This window comes from Cynocephalus volans, chromosome X (genome assembly GCF_027409185.1).
Source record: "Cynocephalus volans isolate mCynVol1 chromosome X, mCynVol1.pri, whole genome shotgun sequence".
Taxonomy (NCBI): domain Eukaryota; kingdom Metazoa; phylum Chordata; class Mammalia; order Dermoptera; family Cynocephalidae; genus Cynocephalus; species Cynocephalus volans.
The window spans coordinates 2,958,887-2,979,252 of NC_084478.1; positions in this window are offsets into that span (position 1 = coordinate 2,958,887).

Sequence of the window (20,366 nt, forward strand, 5' to 3'; positions counted from 1 at the left end):
AAATCAGTAGCATTTCTTTTCTCCAATAGTGAACATGCAGAACGAGAAATCAAGAAAGCCTGCCCATTTACAATAGCCACCAAAAAAATAAAATACTTAGGAATTGAGTTAACCAAGGAGGTGAAAAATCTCTATAATCAGAACTACAAACCACTGCTGAGAGAAATTAGAGAGGATACAAGAAGATGGAAAGATATCCCATGCTCTTGGATTGGAAGAATCAACATAGTGAAAATGTCCATACTACCCAAAGTGATATACAAATTCAATGCAATCCCCATCAAAATTCCAATGACACTTTTCTCAGAAATGGAAAGAACTATCCAGCCATTTATATGGAATAATAAAAGACCACACATAGCCAAAGCAATGCTGAGCAAAAAAAATAAAGCTGGAGGCATAACACTACCTGCCTTTTAACTATACTACAAAGCTATAATAACCAAAATAGTATGGTACTGGCATAAAACCAGACACACTAATCAATGGAATAGAATAGAGAATCCAGAAATCAACCCACACACTTACTGCCATCTGATCTTTGACAAAGGCACCAAGCCTATTCACTGGGGAAGGGACTGCCTCTTTAGCAAATGGTGCTGGGAGAACTGGATATCCATATGCAGGAGAATGAAACTAGACCCACACCTTTCACCATACACTAAAGTCAACTCAAAATGGATTAAAGAATTAAATATACACCCTGAAATAATAAAAGTTCTTAAAGAAAACATAGGAGAGACACTTCAGGAAATAGGACTGGACACAGACTTCATGAATACGACCCCAAAAGCACAGGCAACCAAAGGAAAAATAAACAAATGGGATTATATCAAACTAAAGAGCTTCTGCACAGAAATAGAAACAATTAACAGAGTTAAAAGACAACCAACAGAGTGGGAGAAAATATTCGCAAAATATACATCTGACAAAAGATTAATATCCAGAATATACAAGGAACTGAAACACCTTTACAAGAAAAAAACAAGCAACCCAATTAAAAAATGGGCAAAAGAGCTAAGTAGGCATTTCTCTAAGGAAGATATACAAATGGCCAACAGACATATGAAAAAATGCTCAACATCACTCAGCATCCGGGAAATGCAAATTAAAACCACACTGAGATACCATCTCACCCCAGTTAGGATGGCTAAAATCCAAAAGACTATGAACGATAAATGCTGGCGAGGTCACGGAGAAAAAGGAACTCTCATACATTATTGGTGGGACTTCAAAATGGTGCAGCCTCTGTGGAAAATGGTATGGAGGTTCCTCAAACAATTGCAGATAGATCTGCCATAGGACCCAGCTATCCCACTGCTGGGAATATACCCAGAGGAATGGAAATCATCAAGTCGAAGGTACACCTGTTCCCCAATGTTCATTGCAGCACTCTTTACAATAGCCAAGTGTTGGAACCAGCCCAAATTTCCATCATCAGATGAGTGGATACGGAAACTGTGGTATATCTACACAATGGAATACTACTCAGCTATAAAAACGAATGAAATACTGCCATTTGCAACAGCATGGATGGACCTTGAGAGAATTATATTAAGTGAAACGAGTCAGGCACAGAAAGAGAAATACCACATGTTCTCAGTTTTTGGTGGGAGCTAAAAATAAATAAATAAATTCACACACACACACACACACACACACACACACACACACACACACACAAACCAGGGGGGCGGGGACGAAGACATAACAACTACAATTCCTTGAAGTTGATACAACAAGCAAACAGAAAGGACATTTTTGGGAGGGAGGGGGGAGAGGGAGGAGGGAGGGAGGTTTTGGTGATGGGGAGCAATAATCTACCACATTGTATATCGACAAAATAAAATTAAGAAAATAATTAATTAATTAATTAATTTTTAAAAAAGAAACTCCACTTCACTTTAAGGAGAAAGTCAAGCAGGTAGGATTGAGTTCAAAGAAAATGTGTGCTGAATATGGCTAAGAAGTTGAGAACACTTGTATATATGGCAAGCATAAAATTAACTCTTAGAATGTGGCTAAAATTTAAGGTCATAAACACAGCTAGTTGTCAGAGTCATAAGATGGACAGTTATGTTAATATGGATAGAGTTTTACAAATTCAGTTTGCAAGATGAATATCTGCAGAATACCTAAAGCAGTACAATTTACAGTTTAGCATCTAACACAAGGAATCCCCTATATGCGTGTGTGCAGAGCCATGAGACAATCCTTATTTCTTTTTCTTCTTTGGGGTATATTTGTCAAATAGTCAATGTCTAATGGTAAAGGAAGAATAATGTGATATGTAAATAGATAATAGATGAAATGATAGGTAGATAGATGGATAGACAGATAGATAGATACTCCTGTTTCCATGGCCATTTTTAAAATATGTGCCTAATGTTTTCCATGTCGACTTGCTGAAGTATGTGCTGAAGTAAGTCCAGCTTCCCAGTGTGGAAGACAGCTGCTGGAATTTAATACCATGTTTGGCTGTAGCACCGTCCCAGTGCAACCCAGACTGCCCAGAGCAGGTGGCAGAATCAGGGCAGGCTGCAGGTGCAGCACGGAGCCCATCAGCCCACTCAACAGTCACACAAACAAGTAGTTGAGGCTGGAGTGGAGAGATGAGAGGTCGGATATGGTGGACGGGTCAGCAAGTTTCAGAGTCTCCAGTGGCAATCAGGCAGTGAGGCCCATGGCAGGTTGGACAGAGTAAAAGAAAGGCCCCAAAGCAGAGAAACAGGGGGTCTCCGTGAATTCTCATTAATGGCATTTAGTAAAGAAGGAGCTGTTTTGTGGAGTCAAGACCCAAGCCCTAGGAACTCTGACATCGAGTCCCAGCCACGGACACCTAAAGAGACTTCTCTACTAAAGATTTATTTGCAATGGCTTACCTATTTACACAAACAAGACAGTAGCATCAAGGTACAGAAGATGAGAGGAAAAGAGAGAGAAGGGGCATAGGGTTTCCCCAGTATTTTTAAGGCATGTTACTAAGCTCTTAAAGTGCACACCATCCCACAACCCTCGCCATGGCACTGGGGTAGACACTATTACCATCTCCATCTCACACATAAGGGAACAGAAAGCACAGAGAGATCAGAGAACTCGGCCACATATCCATAAGCAGTAAATGCAAACACCTTCACTTGTAAGAATTCAGACTATCATAACGCAAAGCAGCGTGACTCCTGTTTACAATTCCACGATTGTAATGAATAGTTATTTTTATCCGTGTTTTGCCCCTTAATATTTTCATCAGCCAGAATTTAAGTTATAAACAGAATTTCACTTACATTGTGCTTATCTTCTATAAGTGTAACCTGTGGGTAAGAATACCCACATCCAAGAGCTAAAGTCAGACCTGACGATGGGCATCGATGCTATGAAGTTCTAGAGAGGAAAAGTCTCGAAACAAGACTGGTGCTAATTAAAAGCTAATTGAACAAAGTCTTCATGGGAGCATATTCTGTTTTTTCAGTATTTCATTTTTTGCAAGCATATGACAATATTTCAATGCCTCTCTCCTCTCATAGTTCACTAGAACGGACATGGTATCTTGAGCAACTTTGGTTCAATCTATGCACACATGAGCTGTAAAGACACACAGAGTTATTTTACTGGCAGAGATTTGGAGTCATGTCCTGGTAACGTCTGTGCGTCTCTGCCAATGCAAGCACATCTCAGGTGTGGCAAGAGCCAGGTATTGCCAAATATCTTTGCCCTTCCGAGAATGTGTATATTGGCTCGTTACAAATGTAGACACACCAATTCCACAAATGGCCTGTAAAATGTCACTTAAAATAAGAACGTTCAGGACATGCTATAAAAGTAGCAAAGGCAGTAAAAATGAAATTAAAAGCAATAGGAAATTACCTGGAGATCTTGATGAAAACATTAAGTCAATTTGGACTGATACAGAAAAGAATAGCACAATATTTTTATTCAATAGCAAGAGCTTGGGAATGGTCTGAAACCTTGGGATCGGTGCCTCAATTTTCCATTTCCTGCAGCCAGGCAAGAAACAGCATTGAATATAAAAAGAAGTTAACATTATGGCACCAAGAAAAATACGTCCATTGTAGTATCTGCTTGCTGGACTGAGGAAGCATGGAAAAATCAGAACCAAGCCATTCTCGTAAGCTGCCTTCGCAAGTGCAAAAGACAAGAGGGGGAGGAGGGAATTAATATGTCCAAAGAGAGTCAACTTCTGGTCCTCCCTGGGACGGAAGAAAGTGACCTACTACATGGAATCTCTGAGACATTGTCCCTTTCCAACTCAACACCACCAGATTCCAGAATGACATCATTTCAGGAATGACGGCTACAGACAAATAAGCAAAGAAGTCACAAATGAGTATAATTTCTGTGGTTCTGAAATTAGTCTGCTCAGGCTGCCATAACGAAGGACCACCGACAGGGGCACACACAACAGACATTTATCCTCTCACATTTCGGGAGACTGGAAACCTGAGGTCGAGGTGTGCCAGGGTTGGTTTCTCCTGGGGCCTCTGTCCTGGGCTTGTGGATGGCTGTCTTCTTCCTGTGTTCTCATGTGGTCTTTTTTCTGTGCATGTCTGTGTCCTGATCACCTCTTCTTGTAAGGAACCTTACAAGAAGCCTTATTGGGTTCACTCTAATGACCTTATTTTGTGTGTTAATCACCTCTTTAAAGACCCTGTCTCCAAACACAGTCACATTATGAGGTCATGGGAATTAGGGCTTCAACATATGAATTTGCAGGGTACATAATTCAGCCCATTACAGTGACTCTTCTTGACAAAGTATATTCTGTGCTGAAGTGACGTGCGTGTGACCAGCAGCTACTCAGCCTATTTTTATAGCAAAGGCAAATTCATGCACCTCTAATGGGCATGAAAGCACATGGCAGGAGAGAGCGCCACTTTGTACAGGAAGCTTAAACGTTTGGATTTTATCCTCTAAATCAGAGATTAGCACACTATGGTCCACTAGCCAAATCTGGCCCACCATCTGTTTTTGTAAATAAAGTTTTATTGGCACACAGCCATGCCCATTCAATTACGTATTTTCCGTGGCTGTGTTTTTGACACAATGGCAGAGGTGTTGAGTAGCTGACAGACAGATATTTATTCCCTGGCCAGTTAGAAAACGAAACAAAATCAAAATGTGTGCCAACCCCTGCTGTAAGTGATGGGAAGTGATCAGAAAGGATTTTATGTAAGAGAACAATACACTCACATTTACAGTTTTGTAATCACCCAAGGAATGCCATAGAGATTGGACTGGAAGGGAGTCACACATAGAATACAATTTCAAGGGAGGTGGGCATGGGATGTAAGATACAGATACATGTGTGTGAAGCAATCGTTGAAGCCTTAAATTTGCTTCAAGACAGACATGGTAAGTTCTTCTGAGAAAGAAAATATGGGGTGGAGAGAAGACAAAAAAAATCTTGCAGAGGTTTGCAATGCCCACAGTAGAACATAGGGGCAAAAACTTCCCATGGGAGTGGTGAAAGATTCCCAAGCAGCCTTCATACCTGGCAGAGTGGGTCACCACCCCTGATCAGTAAGTGGTCAGTCAGAGCCCATGAATAGCCTCAGAGAATGTGGTTGGAGGGCTCGACCCAGGCTGGTAGCCAGAGGGCTGGTGCTGCTGGCCTGAGGCATCCAAGGAAAGACGGGTGGGGTTATCAGACTGGGAGAAAAGGTGATGAGAAAGGATTATGGGGACCTGAGTGAGAGAGGGATAAAGCTTAAAGTATTGTGGTCAGATGCTGGTTGCCATGAAATTTAAAATTTCAGAGACAATGACAGTCTTTAGGGTGATAAACAAGACCAGGGTAAAGACTTGGCGACCATCTGATTTCCCCAATTTTGGGTTTGGTTTGATTTGTTTTTTTTGGCCATTTGAGTGAGGTTATGAGAAGGTCCCTGCAGAACAGGAGATCAGCACTGGAATATTCAGGTGCAGATGGGAGGTGACTGTTGTGTTCATCAAATCTGGACACCGACATTGTAATGGGGTCTTTGCAGCCTGGGGAATATGAGACACATCTAGTCACAAGCAGTAAAATCCCAGGTGTTGGGTCAATAATGTAGTCTACAGCTTGCATCGACATGTGCTGGGCATGAATGACACCCTGCCTCTGATCTGTGGTTTCTATTTCTGAGATCTGCAGAGCTCTAAGCTCTTTGCATCCCTCATTAGTGCAGAAATCATTCCTGGTGCTGGGGTCTACCTCATCCACCAGTCCTGGATTATGGGAAAAAGCTCACCTCTGGGGATTGAAATTGGAAGTGATTTTTCTGCCTTCTCTTACTAATATTAAAAAAAAAAAAAAAAATGGACTCAGAATCCCAGAGAGCAATAATTTGCTGTGTGCAGCAGGACGTACACAGGCATCTTTTTTCAACTTGCCCATTGTTCTCATGTTCCTGGAGTCTCATCCCCCAAGCCCAGTACATGTTGGCTCACAGCATGGTCTGAATCTAGGTGCAGAGACTTGGGTTTCTGTTCATTAGGTCATGGAGAGCCGACTGCCCCCAAACAAGTGATCAATGCTGTCTCTGGGTGGCTAGGATTTAATCAGACCCAGGGGGCTTACGCTGTTCTCATCAGTGTAACACCTGCCCAAAATGTTGACCTCTGCCCCCTTGGCCATCCTGATAGATGCTGTGATGGTCTCACTATTAGCTAGGGACAGAAATAAGATAAAGGAAGCCTGCTGTCAATGGAATGTTCAACCTCGAACTGTGCCCCAGGAGGACCCCACGGAAACAGGTAATGAAGAGAGTGAGTGAGTAGAATTTGGCCAAAAGATCATCTGTCCACCTGTGCAAGGTGGGCAGGTGAAGGTCCCCCAGCGAGCAGCAGACCCCTGCCCATGGTATTTAGGACAACAAAGCTCTGTGGCTCTGCTGACACCTTGTTTGTGGTATTTCGTTATGGCAGTCCTAGTGCTGTGTCTGAATGCTTGTGTCTCATCAAAATTCATATGTTGAAGTCCTCACCCCCAAGGAGATGGTGTTAGGAGGTGGGGCCTTGGGGAGCTGATGAGGTCATGAGGGTGGAGCCTCAAGAATAGGATTAGTGTCATTATAAAAGAGCCCTCAGAGAGCTCCGTCACCCCTTCCACCACATGAGGACACAGAGAGAAGGTGCCATCTATGAACCAGGAAGCAGGTCCTCACCAGATACTGATTCTGCCACACCTTGATCTTGGACGTCCAGCCTCCAGAACTGTGAGCAATAAATGTCTGTTGTTTAAGCCACCCAGTCTATGGTATTTTATTATAGCATCCTGAACAGACTAAGAAACCCAGGAAATAAATGCAATGTGTTAACAGACTTATGCATTCATATAACTGTATTAGTAGTGCTTTTTGCTTATATCTGTCTTTTCAAGCCTATCAAAGTGCATTAATTGTGTTATTAATTTAGTCACATTGAGAAAACATCTGGAATACTGTCTGATTTTCTGGATTTTTGTGGAATCCAAGGTTCTCTTGTCAGTCGTTGCTGAGGACATTATCTCTTTACCTGAATAAATAACCTGTGGTGAGATAAAGGCAGGTGATTCTTCTTATTTCTTCACCCTTGGGTGGCAGGGGCACTGGGCAGCTGGCACAGACTGAGAGCTTTTGCCCACGTGAGGGGAGAAATTGGAGAGGGGTTTTAAGTAGGTATGATCTTCTGTTCTGTTTTGTGATGTTTTTTTCCCCCTTCAAAAAAAGAGAAAATAAACTTCATTTACCCACATGAACTGATGGCGAGGTTCACTTTCAAATCCAGAGGTTTGCATATTATGGAGTACTTAGGAGTCATATGAGAAAGTGGTCTCACCCCAAACCCTGCCACTTAGCGTTGTCCAGATGCACCCACCCTTCCCACAGCCCACACTGTGACTGTTAATGATTAGAATGTTCACGTTAACATTCTGAATGTTAATGATTCTCCTGCTTTATAACTCAAAACTACTTTAGAAACCAGAAGCACAATTTTGTCTTGGTGATACTCTTTTTAAAATAGCAGCACTATTCATAGTAGCCAAAAAGTGCAAACAGCCCCAAAAGCCATCAGTAGATCAATGGATCAATAAAATGTGGTGTATCCACACAATGAAATATTATTCAGCCTTAAAAAGGAGTGAGGCACTGACACACGCTACAATGTGGTTGAAACTTAAAAACATCGCACTTGGTGAAGGAAGCCAAGTACAAGAAGCCACAGATTGTACATGTTCATTGACAAGAAATGTCTACAACAGGCAAATCAGTGGAGACAGAAAGTACATTAATGTCCCTAGGACTGGGAAGCAGAAGGGGGAATGACTACTAATGGGTACAGGTCTATTTTGGGGACTGGATGGGGGAATGGTTGCACAAAATTGCACATGTACTAAATGCTGCTGAATTATTGACATTGACATGGTTAATTTTATGTCATGTGAATTTTGTCGCCAATAAGTTATTTTTTAAAATAGTCTAATGACACGCAAAAAAATGTGTGCATCATGTAATGATGATAATTTTAAAAAATAGTTATAATTAAATAATTTTAAAAATAAATAAAACTTAAAAATAATAATAATAAAATAGTTCAGAGAGAGTGGTCTGTTTACTGCAGTTAGATCCTGGATCAATTACTACAAACCTTGAAATCACCATTTAAACATAACTATTTTCAAGCTTCTACATCAAACAGCTATGCATGTATGTAGACACAGGCACATGAATTTCACCAAAATGAACTTGTGCATACCTTACGTTAAAAAACAAGTGGGCACAGTCAAAAAATTCTTTCCAAAATCCTCCTTCCTAAAAATGTCACAATGATGATAATAATAAAATTAAGTAGCATGTGTGGTAACTGAAGAACCTAGCATGACAGACAAAAGGAAGATTAGTGAAGTTGACATTTGGAAGGTGACTAAACTCCTAGGCAAGGGCTCTTGGTTGCTTAGTTGATGTTTATTTGCATGGTCTTGGGTTTTTCAACTCTATTCATCCAGAAGGTTCTCAGATTTATATATATATATATTTTATGATTGCATATTGTTACAAATCATGGTGTTTCTTTATGCCCTTTACCAGACCTATCACTCCCCAAATGCCCTCCCTGCATCCCTCCCATCTCTCAGTTCCTTAGGTTTGTTCTCTCCTTCTGAAAGGTCAATGTATTTTTGTGGTCCTTCCTTCCTTCCTTCCTTTCTTCCTTCCTTCCTTCCTTCCTTCCTTCCTTCCTTCCTTCCTTCCTTCCTTCCTTCCTTCCTTCCTTCCTTCCTTCCTTTCTTTTTCTTTCTTCCTTCCCTCCCTTCCTCACTTTATTTCCATCTTTTTCTTCTTAGCACTCAGTTATAAGTGAGAACATGTGGTATTTCTCTTTCCTTGTCTGGCTTATTTCCCTTAACATAATTTTCTCTAGACTCATCCGTGTTGCTGCAAATGGCAGAATTTCATTCTTTTTTATGTCAGAGTAGTATTCCAATGGTGCATATATTCCACATTTTCCTTTTCCAGTCATCCATTGATGGACACCTAGGCTGGTTGCATATGTTGGCTACTGTAAATAGAGCTGCAATGACCAAGGGAGTGCAGGTGTCCCTTTGAAATGATGATTTCCATTCCTTTGGGTATATACCCAGAAGTGGGATTGCTGGATTATATGGTCGTTCTATCCATAGTTGTTTGAGGAATCTCCATACTGTTTGCCATAATGGCTGTGCTAGTTTACAGTCCCACCAACAGTGTGGACGAATTGCCCTTTCTCTGCATCCTCACCAGCATTTCTTATTCTTAGTCTTTTTAACAAAGGCCAGTCTAACTGGAGTGAGATGATATCTCAATGTGGTTTGATTTGCATTTCTCTGATAACTAGTAATGCTGAGCATTTTTTCATGTACATGTTGGCCATCTGTATGTCTTCCTTTGAGAAATGTCTATTCATCTCCTTTGCCCATTTTTCAATTGGGTGATTTGTTTCTCATTTATATTTATGAATACTTTTATAAGTTGGACACAGACATTATTATTTGTTTCTGAAAATTGTCGCCATCACTCAAAGGACAGAGAGTCCTAACCTCCTAGCTCAAAGGACAGAGAGTGCTCATTAGCAAAAGACCTTGTGTAGAACAGGATTGATTAGGCAGAACCAGGAGCTGAATGTTTGCAGCAGCCACGTTAGATGTTTCTGCATTGCCCTAAAGGGTTTGCTGAGATATATCCACTTTCTTCTTCCACAGCAGGATCTCAGAGATCCTGTTGCCTCGTTCGGTGTCTCGTTGAAATAGCCTTGAGCATAATGGCACGTGAAATCTTCTCATTTCAGAGCTAATCCATCTGTGCTCAAAAATCCTGGCTTAAAGAATTGTAGACAAACCCAAAGCAATCTCAACTTTAAAAGGAGGGCACACTGGTCTTCTCTAATGAGCCAGCGTTCACTAGATAAGACACTACATTGTTATAATTAGTCAATTAATCAAGTTGGTGGTGCATGTATTGATACCTTCTTTTCAGAATTTAGATATTTGTACTCATTAGCCCAAAGAAACAAATGTTTGGAGATGGTGATACTTTCCGAAAGTGTGCTGCAGTTTAAAATGCAGGTCACCTGACCTATGCCAGCCCTCGAGGCATGCATGCTCTGATTAGAGAAGATGATCCGTTCAGAGGGTTTGAACCTCAGAATGAGCTCTTTTCTTTTGGGAGACGGTCTCTTCTCATTTTAAGTCCCTCAACGCTCCATGAGGTTCTTCTTTTTAGCTCACATAACTTTTTAAGTATGTGCACTCACCAAACAAAAATCTTTATTTCGACAAAATTAGGTAACCTTGTAGAGGTGTAAAGTCAGATGGAGAGAGAATAACTCTTGCTGCCTTATATACAGCAGTAACCTGTTTTTTTTTTTTTTCAGACCAAACTGAAGACCTTCAAAATTAAATTAGAGAGGACTGAGTAGCTGCAAGAGGAAAGTAAGGGGAAAATAAAAGAAAGGAAGGAAGGAAAGAAAAGGAAAAGAAAATACAAATGCCTTTTGTACTTGGTATGTGTTTCTGTATTTAGTTTTATCCTGGAAATCTTCACTAACCAAACTTCAGAAAGTGGGAATTTGTTTAGAAAAATGGCAGTGTATTTTCTATCTGTTCACGTGCTGTTTGGGCAGAGTTCATCTGAATTAGGTTCTTCATATAAATATTGTGTTTGGAAGTTGGAGATCATTGATTCGTGTCCTTAAATATTCAGGTTTGTTTCCAAAGCCCTTGAGTACACATAGCTGCTCCTGGCTTTCCAAGCAATATGTTTAATTTACTTTTTTATTTTTAACCAAAAAAATATTTATGGGGTACAATGTGATATATTGATATATGTATATAATGTGGAATGATTAAATCAAACTCATTAACATATGCATCGCCTCATGTACGTATCATGTTATGGGGGGAGGACATTTGAAATCTACTCTCTTAGCAATGTTGAAATAACAATGCTTTATTATTAACTGTAGTCACCAGGCCGTGTGCTAGATCTCAAAAAGTTATCCCTCCTAACAAACTCTGTACCCTTTGGCCAACATCTCGCCATCCCCTTCATACCCCAGTAACCACTGTTCTATTCTTTGATTCCATGACTTTCTAGTTTTTTTGGATTCTACATATAAGTGAAGGCACGCAGTATGCATCTTTCTGTGCCTGGCTTATTTTACTTAGCACAGTGTCCTCCAGGCTCACCCACGTTGTCACAAATGACAGGATTTCCTTCTTTTTAAAGGCTGGATAGTACTCCATTGTGTTTATATACATTTTCTTTATCCACTAATCTGCTCATGGACACCTAGGTTGATGTCGTTAAAAGCTCTGCCTTCTGTTTTCCCAAGGAAAACTTTCTGTTGGGTTTGTGTCTTGCTGAATGAGTAGTTTGCAGTTATTCTTGCCGCACACACACACACACACACACACACACACACACACACACACACACAGTAACTATGTAAGATGATGGCTTCACTAGAGGAACCATTTTACTGTCTATATGTATCTCATTGCCACCATGTTGTAAACCTTAAATATACACAATAATTCTTATTACGGTCACCAAGATGAAAAAAATGAAAGAAAGGAACAGAAAAGGAAGAAACAAAGGTAAAGGAAGGAGGGAAAGAAGGAAGGAAGGCAGAACGATTTCACAAACCAGGTGGTCTCACCTGGTGTCACCTTTCTTCACTCACAGTTGAGTCACTGGACTACATCATTTACTTGGAGTGAAATATTCCAGGTGTTTAAAAAAAAAAAACTGTAAGACTAATATAGAGCCAATGCTCGTGTAGCTTCTTTGTGCCTTCAGAGAGAAAGCATTAAAAACATAGAAACATGGAAAGCTGCTGGTACCACCTTCTTCCATTTCCTTTCACCCTTCACAACCGATGCATTGAACGCGGTGTTATCATTGGTATATCTGTATCCCTGTTTTCAAGTTTCATCATCTACGTACTTACTTTTAAACATTTTGCACATTTGAACTGTAACGTGAATGTTTCTATATCCTTCTACAAATTTGTTCTTTGCCACAAAAGTATTTTGAGATGTTTCTTACTGACATATAAAGTTGCACTTTATTTTTATTTTATTGCACAGTATTCTAGTATATGAATACACCAAATATATGAATTCATCCCCTTGTCGATAGACAATTAGTTTGTCTCTAATTTCTCACCATGACAAACAAAGAAAGCTAAATGTCCACATGTGAACCTCCTTATGCACATGGAGATCTATCATCTTTAAGATTCCTACCCTCCAGGGCCATCAATGCCACTGAGATAATTTTTTAAAACCAGGAAATATGAGAAATCTCTAGCCACCTACCTCCAGCTCCACTTTGTTTGTATCTAAAAAGTATCCACGTCGATCAGTTTCACGCCCTAAACGCACTGGGATGCTTTAGCTTGGAAATGAAGGATTTCGCTTTCTGACATGGGACTAGAATATTCAATACATGACAACTTAAATTTTGATAGCATGGATACTCCCTTGCTGCAAACTGCTCTGTTTTGAAATTTATAGATGAGGCAATGCATCCCTTATGTTATATTTTAATTGAAATACCTATGGGAAAAGGAAAGGAGAAAGGAAAGGAGGCAGATTTACAGAGAAGTCCCTTTGTCCTTTGTCACAGTGAGCAGGCACTCGAATTGTGTTCATTTCTTTACTCCTTGCATCTGCCATCAAGAGTTTCAGAAATGTCAGTGTTTTACTGTTGTACATAAACTAGAGCCAGGTACCATGACTGGCAGATAGACATCTAAAAATGAATAAATAAATGCAAGTTAGGATACTTGCTGTTTTAAGGTGGCAAAAGGCTTCACGGTTTTCCATCTTTTCAATTTTTCATGAAGACAGAAGAAATACTCTCAGCTGCACCAATGACTTTAAATTTAATAACTTTAAAAATCACAATATTGATCAACTCTTAACATCTAGCATGTATGGCCATTGGTTGTTTAGGGACAAATATATGTTTCATCCTGATTCCCTTTAAGGTTGGGGCAACTAGCATTTTTTGCTGTAGAACAGAAACATTGCTTTTTTTTTTTTTTCTCTTGGAAATCAAACGTCCTGTTTTTATCTTCATATTTATTAAGAACTCTACTCATTGCTTGTATTCAACTTAGTGTGTGTCTCCACTCCAAATGGCAATAGAACTAAACATTGTCATGATTATGTTTACAGGAATATTAAAGCACTATATTTTCCAGGTTCTAAAATTGTGTCATCAATGATAATTCAGTAAAGCAAATTGTGCTTCAGATAAGCTCCAGAAATAAGCTTCTAGAAAATTAAACTTTTTTTAAAAGTAAAAAGGGTAGAGTAAATGAAGGACGTGGAAAGATCAGAGTGCAGCACCTGGTCTGTGGGACCAAGATTTGTCTTCCACAGACATATGGTGGCAAGGTCAGCCATTCATTCTGAATACCTCTGGGACAAGATTAAACTCGTACATCATTAATACCTGTCGGAACCTCTCACAAAGCAAAGCAGAAATCATTTCAAGGGTTGGTTGGATGAAGTTTGTATTTGTTGCAACAATATAATGTTCTAATCACACTGCTCACCCCAGGGCGAGAACTGCAAGCATCAGCATCCCAGTGTGTTCGAGTCAGGAACTGTCGCTTACTCTGGAATCTTCAGTAGGTGCCTTAATGCTCTGAGCTCGATCCATTTCTTTCCATAATGCCTGAAAGAATCTTTAAAATTCCTTAGCAGTCGACAAGACCTGCTTTGATGATCTACCTCCAGAATTTGTAAAAAAATATTTTAGAGAGCCACACACCAGGCATGTGTGCAACTGGACTGTGCAACAGAAGCTGGTAGCTGTCAGATGACGGGAGAATATTGAGAGAGACCTTAAAATGTGGACACAGAGCTGGAGGTACAGGGAGGGAGGAAGGAAGTTACCCACATAATTAAGTCTCATCATTGTCTTTGGGATGCTTCCTTTCCTTTAAACGTGACAAACACCAAGTTTTGGTTGCTGTCACTTGATTGATGAGACAATGTATACATTAGATACTCAGCTAGGAAAACATGAGATACTTTTTGAAATATAAGAGCTACAGAAGGTCTTTATTTTGCCCTCGAGAAACCTGCAAGTCTAAATTTTTTTTTTTTTTTTTTTTTTTTTTTGCTTTGCTGTGGCTGTTGTTAGTTCATTGAATCCAAGCCTTGGAGCAGTACATCTTTTCCAGTTTTCCTATGATTTTATTTTTGCTACCAGCAAGAAACACCAGCCGTCTCTGAAAATCCAACTGTTTGCTTGTCAGCGCCCAAAACAACACGGAGGAGAGATGAATGTATGTCAGGAGCTGAACTTCACGTTCCTTCTGCACTAGATATTTTGACAATCAGCCCTTTGTACAGATATTCTTTCATGAATATTTACACATAGGATATTTTATTTTCTTAAAAAAGAGCTAACCGGTGTTTTCATCAGAGTGAAATATTAACACATGGCACATGAGAAAGATAAAGTCTAACTACCTGATTTCCTGAATGAAAACAATTTTTGATCTTTCAAAAATATTGGTAAGTTATGTTTATTCTATAAGATAAACAATAATAAAGTAATAATATATAAATGAATAGGAATAATCGCATAGAAAGGTATTTTTAAAGCAAAGTGAGAGAATCTACTTTAAAAAAAAAAAAAAAGACTGGAAAAAATAAAAAACAAACAAAAAAAATCCCCTAAGTCCAAGTCCCCAGGGAAAACCTGTTTAAATGGTGTGGCATGTAGTGCCCTCTAGTGAAGGCTATTTGAGTAGAAAAGATCCCACACACCTATTACATAAAATATTTGTAAAGGCTATATATGGTTATTTACAGCAGAAAGGATGAAAACAGCTAAATCTGCAAATGGTTCTTGTTGATTTTCATAGCTGTTTAATAAAGTAAAAAACCACAAGGAGCAGAATCAGCAAGTGTTCTGTATACAAATGACCGATAGGCTTGCAGTTTAAAGTACTGTAAATTGTTTCTCTTTGCAAGGATTAAGCAACCACGGAATTTTTATTTTAATGCTCAGATTTGCAGTGTGGAAGTCTATTCAGTCCAGTTATCTTTAAATAGTTTTGCAAGATGCACAGAGTACCACGCTATGCTATCATCCGCCAGCAGCCACAGAATAATGCCTGCTATTGCTACACGATTTTATGATTTTTGAAAATGTCTCCATCGGCCGCACTTCTGTCGGTTTTCCTGAAAGGCGTGGATTGGTTGCAAAGCTGATTCACATCACGTTGGGATTGGTGTGTCCTCTCTTTACAGGGTCTCTGCAAGCACGGTGACCCCTGAAGACAAAAGACAACCGTAATTTCACTTGCTTTGTTCCACTTGGTCACACTATTTTTTTTTTTTTAATTCCAAGTTCCACAAACAGTGTTCAAAACTGAAGAAATAGGTGTGCAATGCTTCATTGCTGCACTCATGATGCCAGGAGGAGTTGAGACTCCGAAAGAGACACAGGGACTTTCCAAAGCTTCCGAAAGAAGCCACTGCTCTGAAGTGTGGGGGAAAACTCCTCTGCCACAAGTTGTCCCTTCCCGTTCCCGTAGGTGACAGAGCAAAGGGTGAGGCACAGCACATTCTGAACAGTCCTCCCTGCGTCTTGACTGTGAGGTCCTCGACAGTAGGGACTACACCCCATGAGACAGCCAGCAGTGTCTGGAGACATTTTTAGCTGTCACAACTGATGGGGATGCTACTAGCATCTAATGGCCAGGGTTGCTGCTCAATATCCTACAATGCACAGGACAGTCCCCACCACAGAGAATGATCCAGCCCCAAGTGTCGATAGTGCTGACGTCACGAAACTCTGTCTTACCATGAATGATCCTGTCTCTCTATCCGTTCATTCATACACTCCTATCTATGAGCGTACATCAAAAGTTTGTGGAAAAAGAGAATTGAAAGGTAATATACATCTTTCCATAAACTTTTTAAAGACCCCTCATATCTACATCTATGTATGCAGCTATCCGTCCATCCATCCATCCATCTCTGTATATCTATCTAGCTACCTACCAATTTATGTCAGTTGTTTGCAGCTGGGGAGATTCAACCCCCAGGAGATACTTGGTAATGTCTGGCAACATTTTTTGTTTGTCACAAATGGGATGGGTGTATTGCCACGTAGGGGGTAAAGATCCAGGATGCTGCCTAACATCCTCTAATGCACAGGATAACTGTCCCCAAATGTCAATACCGCTGAGGTTGAGAAATTCTGCTTTAGCATGAGAAACTCTGTCTATGGATCCAACCATCCATCTGTCCATTTCTATCTCTATCATCAACCTATTATCTGTCATCTATGTGCCAGCCTATCTATCTATATATCATTTATCTGTCTATTATCTGTCATCCTTAGTCTATCCATCCATCTATCCAACCATCCAGCCACTCATTCCTCTCTCTCTCTCTTTCTCTTTCTTCCTATCTACCTATCCATCACGCTATTATCTGTCTATCTATCTGTCCATCTATAGAACCTATTTGTAAACAGAGCAATTTTACCCCCAAGGGATACTTCACAATATCAGGAAACATCTTTGATTGACACAATGTGGGGTGGGGGTGCTACTGGGCTCCAGTTGGTAGAGACCCAGGCAGCTGTTCAACACCCTACAGTGCACAGAACAGTCCCCATCCCCCATAGAGAATCGTCTGGCCCCAAAAGCCCACAGTGCTGAGGCTGGAGAAGAGGCTGATGAGCCAACCGTGATTCTAACTCAGTATATTATCCACAACTAAAAACATCAATGTGTAAAGAAAGCAAAGTCAGACTTCATGCAAACGATGAAAGGGTTGGGAGAGATGATCTATAAAGGACAGAGAACCTCTCTACTCCTTGTATGTTCTGTGACCAGCAGCATCTCCAGCTACAAGATTCCTGTTGGAAATGCAGATTCTCAGGCCATACCTCAAACTGCCTGAATCAGAATGGGCATTTGAACAAAACCTCCAGTGATTTCTATGCACATTAAAGTCTGAGAAGATTCAGACTACGTTTTCTGAGCATCTTCTGCAGAACAGAACTGCATGGTAGACAAGGTAACAGCAGTTCTTAGCCTAGGAGACACAGTGCAGATGTCAAGTTGGAGAATCTTGCTCAAGTTTGAGAACCATGGTTTTAGCATGCCCTCAGAGCCCACAGCATACCCCAGATCCATTAGCTCAGAATCCCTAGGGGTGAGCCCAAAAATAGGGGCTTTGAGAAGCCCCCACCCCCACCCATCCCCACTAGTTTGCTTGTGTATCCAGGGGTGAAAACCAGTTGTCTGGTTCTCAATGGGAGATTGCTTCAGAATCACCTAGGGGGCTCATGAAATACAGGTACTGGGCCCCTCCCCAGAGTTCCTGATTTTTAGCAGGTCTAAGGCAGGACCTGAGAATTTGTATTTCTGACAGTGTTCATGCTGCTGGTCTGGGGACGATACTTTGAAAATGACTGTGCTATGGTGTTCCAACTCTTACCCAAATCCTGACTTGCAGGGTGTTGAGGGAGGAAACTTTGTGTCTTCTCTATTTACCAGAGAAAGAAAAGCCAAGTAGCAGGGCGTATGCGCAGGCAGAGTGGAGACACAGAAAAGCAGCCCATGGACTTTTGAAGACTTTTCTCTTGGGTTATCTAGACCCTCGTCCACATTTTTTCAGTCAGTGTTTGTCAGATGTGTTTGGAATAAATTCAGACCAAGCAACTTCCCCTTATCACGTAAAAGGCCATTAGACAACTACCATTTGAGTCAAGGACTCTCAGAATGGGATAAAGAAGAGATTCCTACTACAGTGAGGAGCCTTCTATATTTTTGCCTGGTACTGAGAGTTTTTTTCAGGATGTAGGACCTTCAACCTTAAAACCACAGAAGTCCTGGGCACATTGAGATAAGTTATAAACAGATACAATTCCTCTCCAGCTTGGCTTGGGACATCTTCCTTGGGTAGCAATTTAATTCTTAAAATGGAAAACATGGCTCAAACAGGTACCTATAATATATTAGGAAATAAGAAATCAATATGTTGCATTCCAAATGTAAATTCTAATTGATGTTAGGTCTTCAAAAAATAAAAATAAGTCGAATTTGCTTAAAACTGCAAATGCAGGGATGCTCTCCTGGGCTTCCTGGCTTGTGTCTGTCATGTTCTGAGTATAGATCACGATTAGCCTGCCACAGAACTATGTTTCCATGATCCATTGAGAGTCACAATACTTGCAAGAGTCTGTCTTCCCATGGCACACCCAGGGCAGTTCTTCAGTAATCACCAAAGTGATCTAAGGTTGAGACAAGCTCAGAAAAGGCTTGTTAAACTTTTTTTCCCATTCATACGTATGACTTTCATGAGAAGGATACTTAATACTTTTGCTCTCAGTGACTAGCTCATCTGCAGAAAGTTTGTGCAATCACTTTATCTGTAAGAAGTTAAGTTAGTTAAGTATAGTCAGGTTTATAACTGAAAGGTGAATAAATAGACATTTCAACCTTGGCAAATAGATAAATAGATAGATGATGGATACATACATACATACATATGTACATACATACATACATACATACTGGATAGAGATGGATAGACAGGTACATGATGGAAACATGATAGACAGGACGGATAAAGTTAGAGAGAAAACGATTTCACTTCATAATATAAGAAAAATCAAAATACAAGGGTACTTCAGAAAATTCGTGGAGAAATAGAATTAAAAGATAACACAACATTAATTCTTCCAATCTATGAATATAAGATGTCTTTCCATTTTTTGTGTGTCCTCTTTAATTTCTTTCCGCAGTGTTTTGTAGTTTTCATTGTGGAGATCTTTCACCTCCTTGGTTAAATTTATTCCTAGCTATTTTATTTTTTTTGGTAACTATTCCATGTATTGAAATGACACACTGTACCACAAAAATATGTATGTTAAAATTAACAAAAATAAAAGATGATACAAATCTTTTCACAAATTTTTGAAGACCCCTTGTGCAACAGCAAATATCTAATAAAATAAAAAATATTTACTTAATTTTCCCCCAAAAATGCACTATTATGAAACTAGTCATAAACTTAACAATACTCTTTGATGTCGTATCGCAGGAGCCCTAGATCTGAGAGGGCACTCGTGTAGTGTTTGCCTATTAAATCACCCATCTGGCCTTCACGTCTTGGGTACAAGGGGTGACAATCAGCTTTGTATCTCACAAATATTCATAACCAATAAAAAAAAAAGAAAAGATGAAGAAGAAAAAAAAGAACTCACCCAATATTTCAATAGGTAAAGACATTAGTTTATTAGACTTATGGGAGTCACTGATGGTGGCTGGCCAGCTAGGTATCCACCCTGCCACGGGGTACATACAACAGTTATATATAGAACAGATCAAAGTAGGGATGTGAATCATTTGCAAGCTTATGCACAGACCCTCACTCAGCTCCCATAACCTGGCTGAGCAGATAAATTAATCTATTCACTACTGTCCTGTGCCAGAGTGCTTTAGCATCATATACTAATTCATTTACTTAGGGTCCCTGCTGCCTCCTGTCTTTCATTTGTCTTAAAGGGGACATGCCTTTCCTTGGGTGACTACCTTGGCTGGGCGTAGCTTCCCAGGGGGTAGGGGGAACTCTGGGATGCATGAGGAGGGGGAATAGGGCTGTGTTCAGCATTTACCCTACAGATGTTCATCTGACTCTTAACTTCTGTCATTATTCTACATCCGGATTTCCCAGCCTCAACACTATTAACATTTGTGTCAAATAGTTCTCTGATGTTGAAGGCCATCCTGTGCATTGTAGGATGTCAAGCAGCATCTCTGGCCTCCACCCACCAGATGCCAGGCGAAACTTATCCAGTTGTATT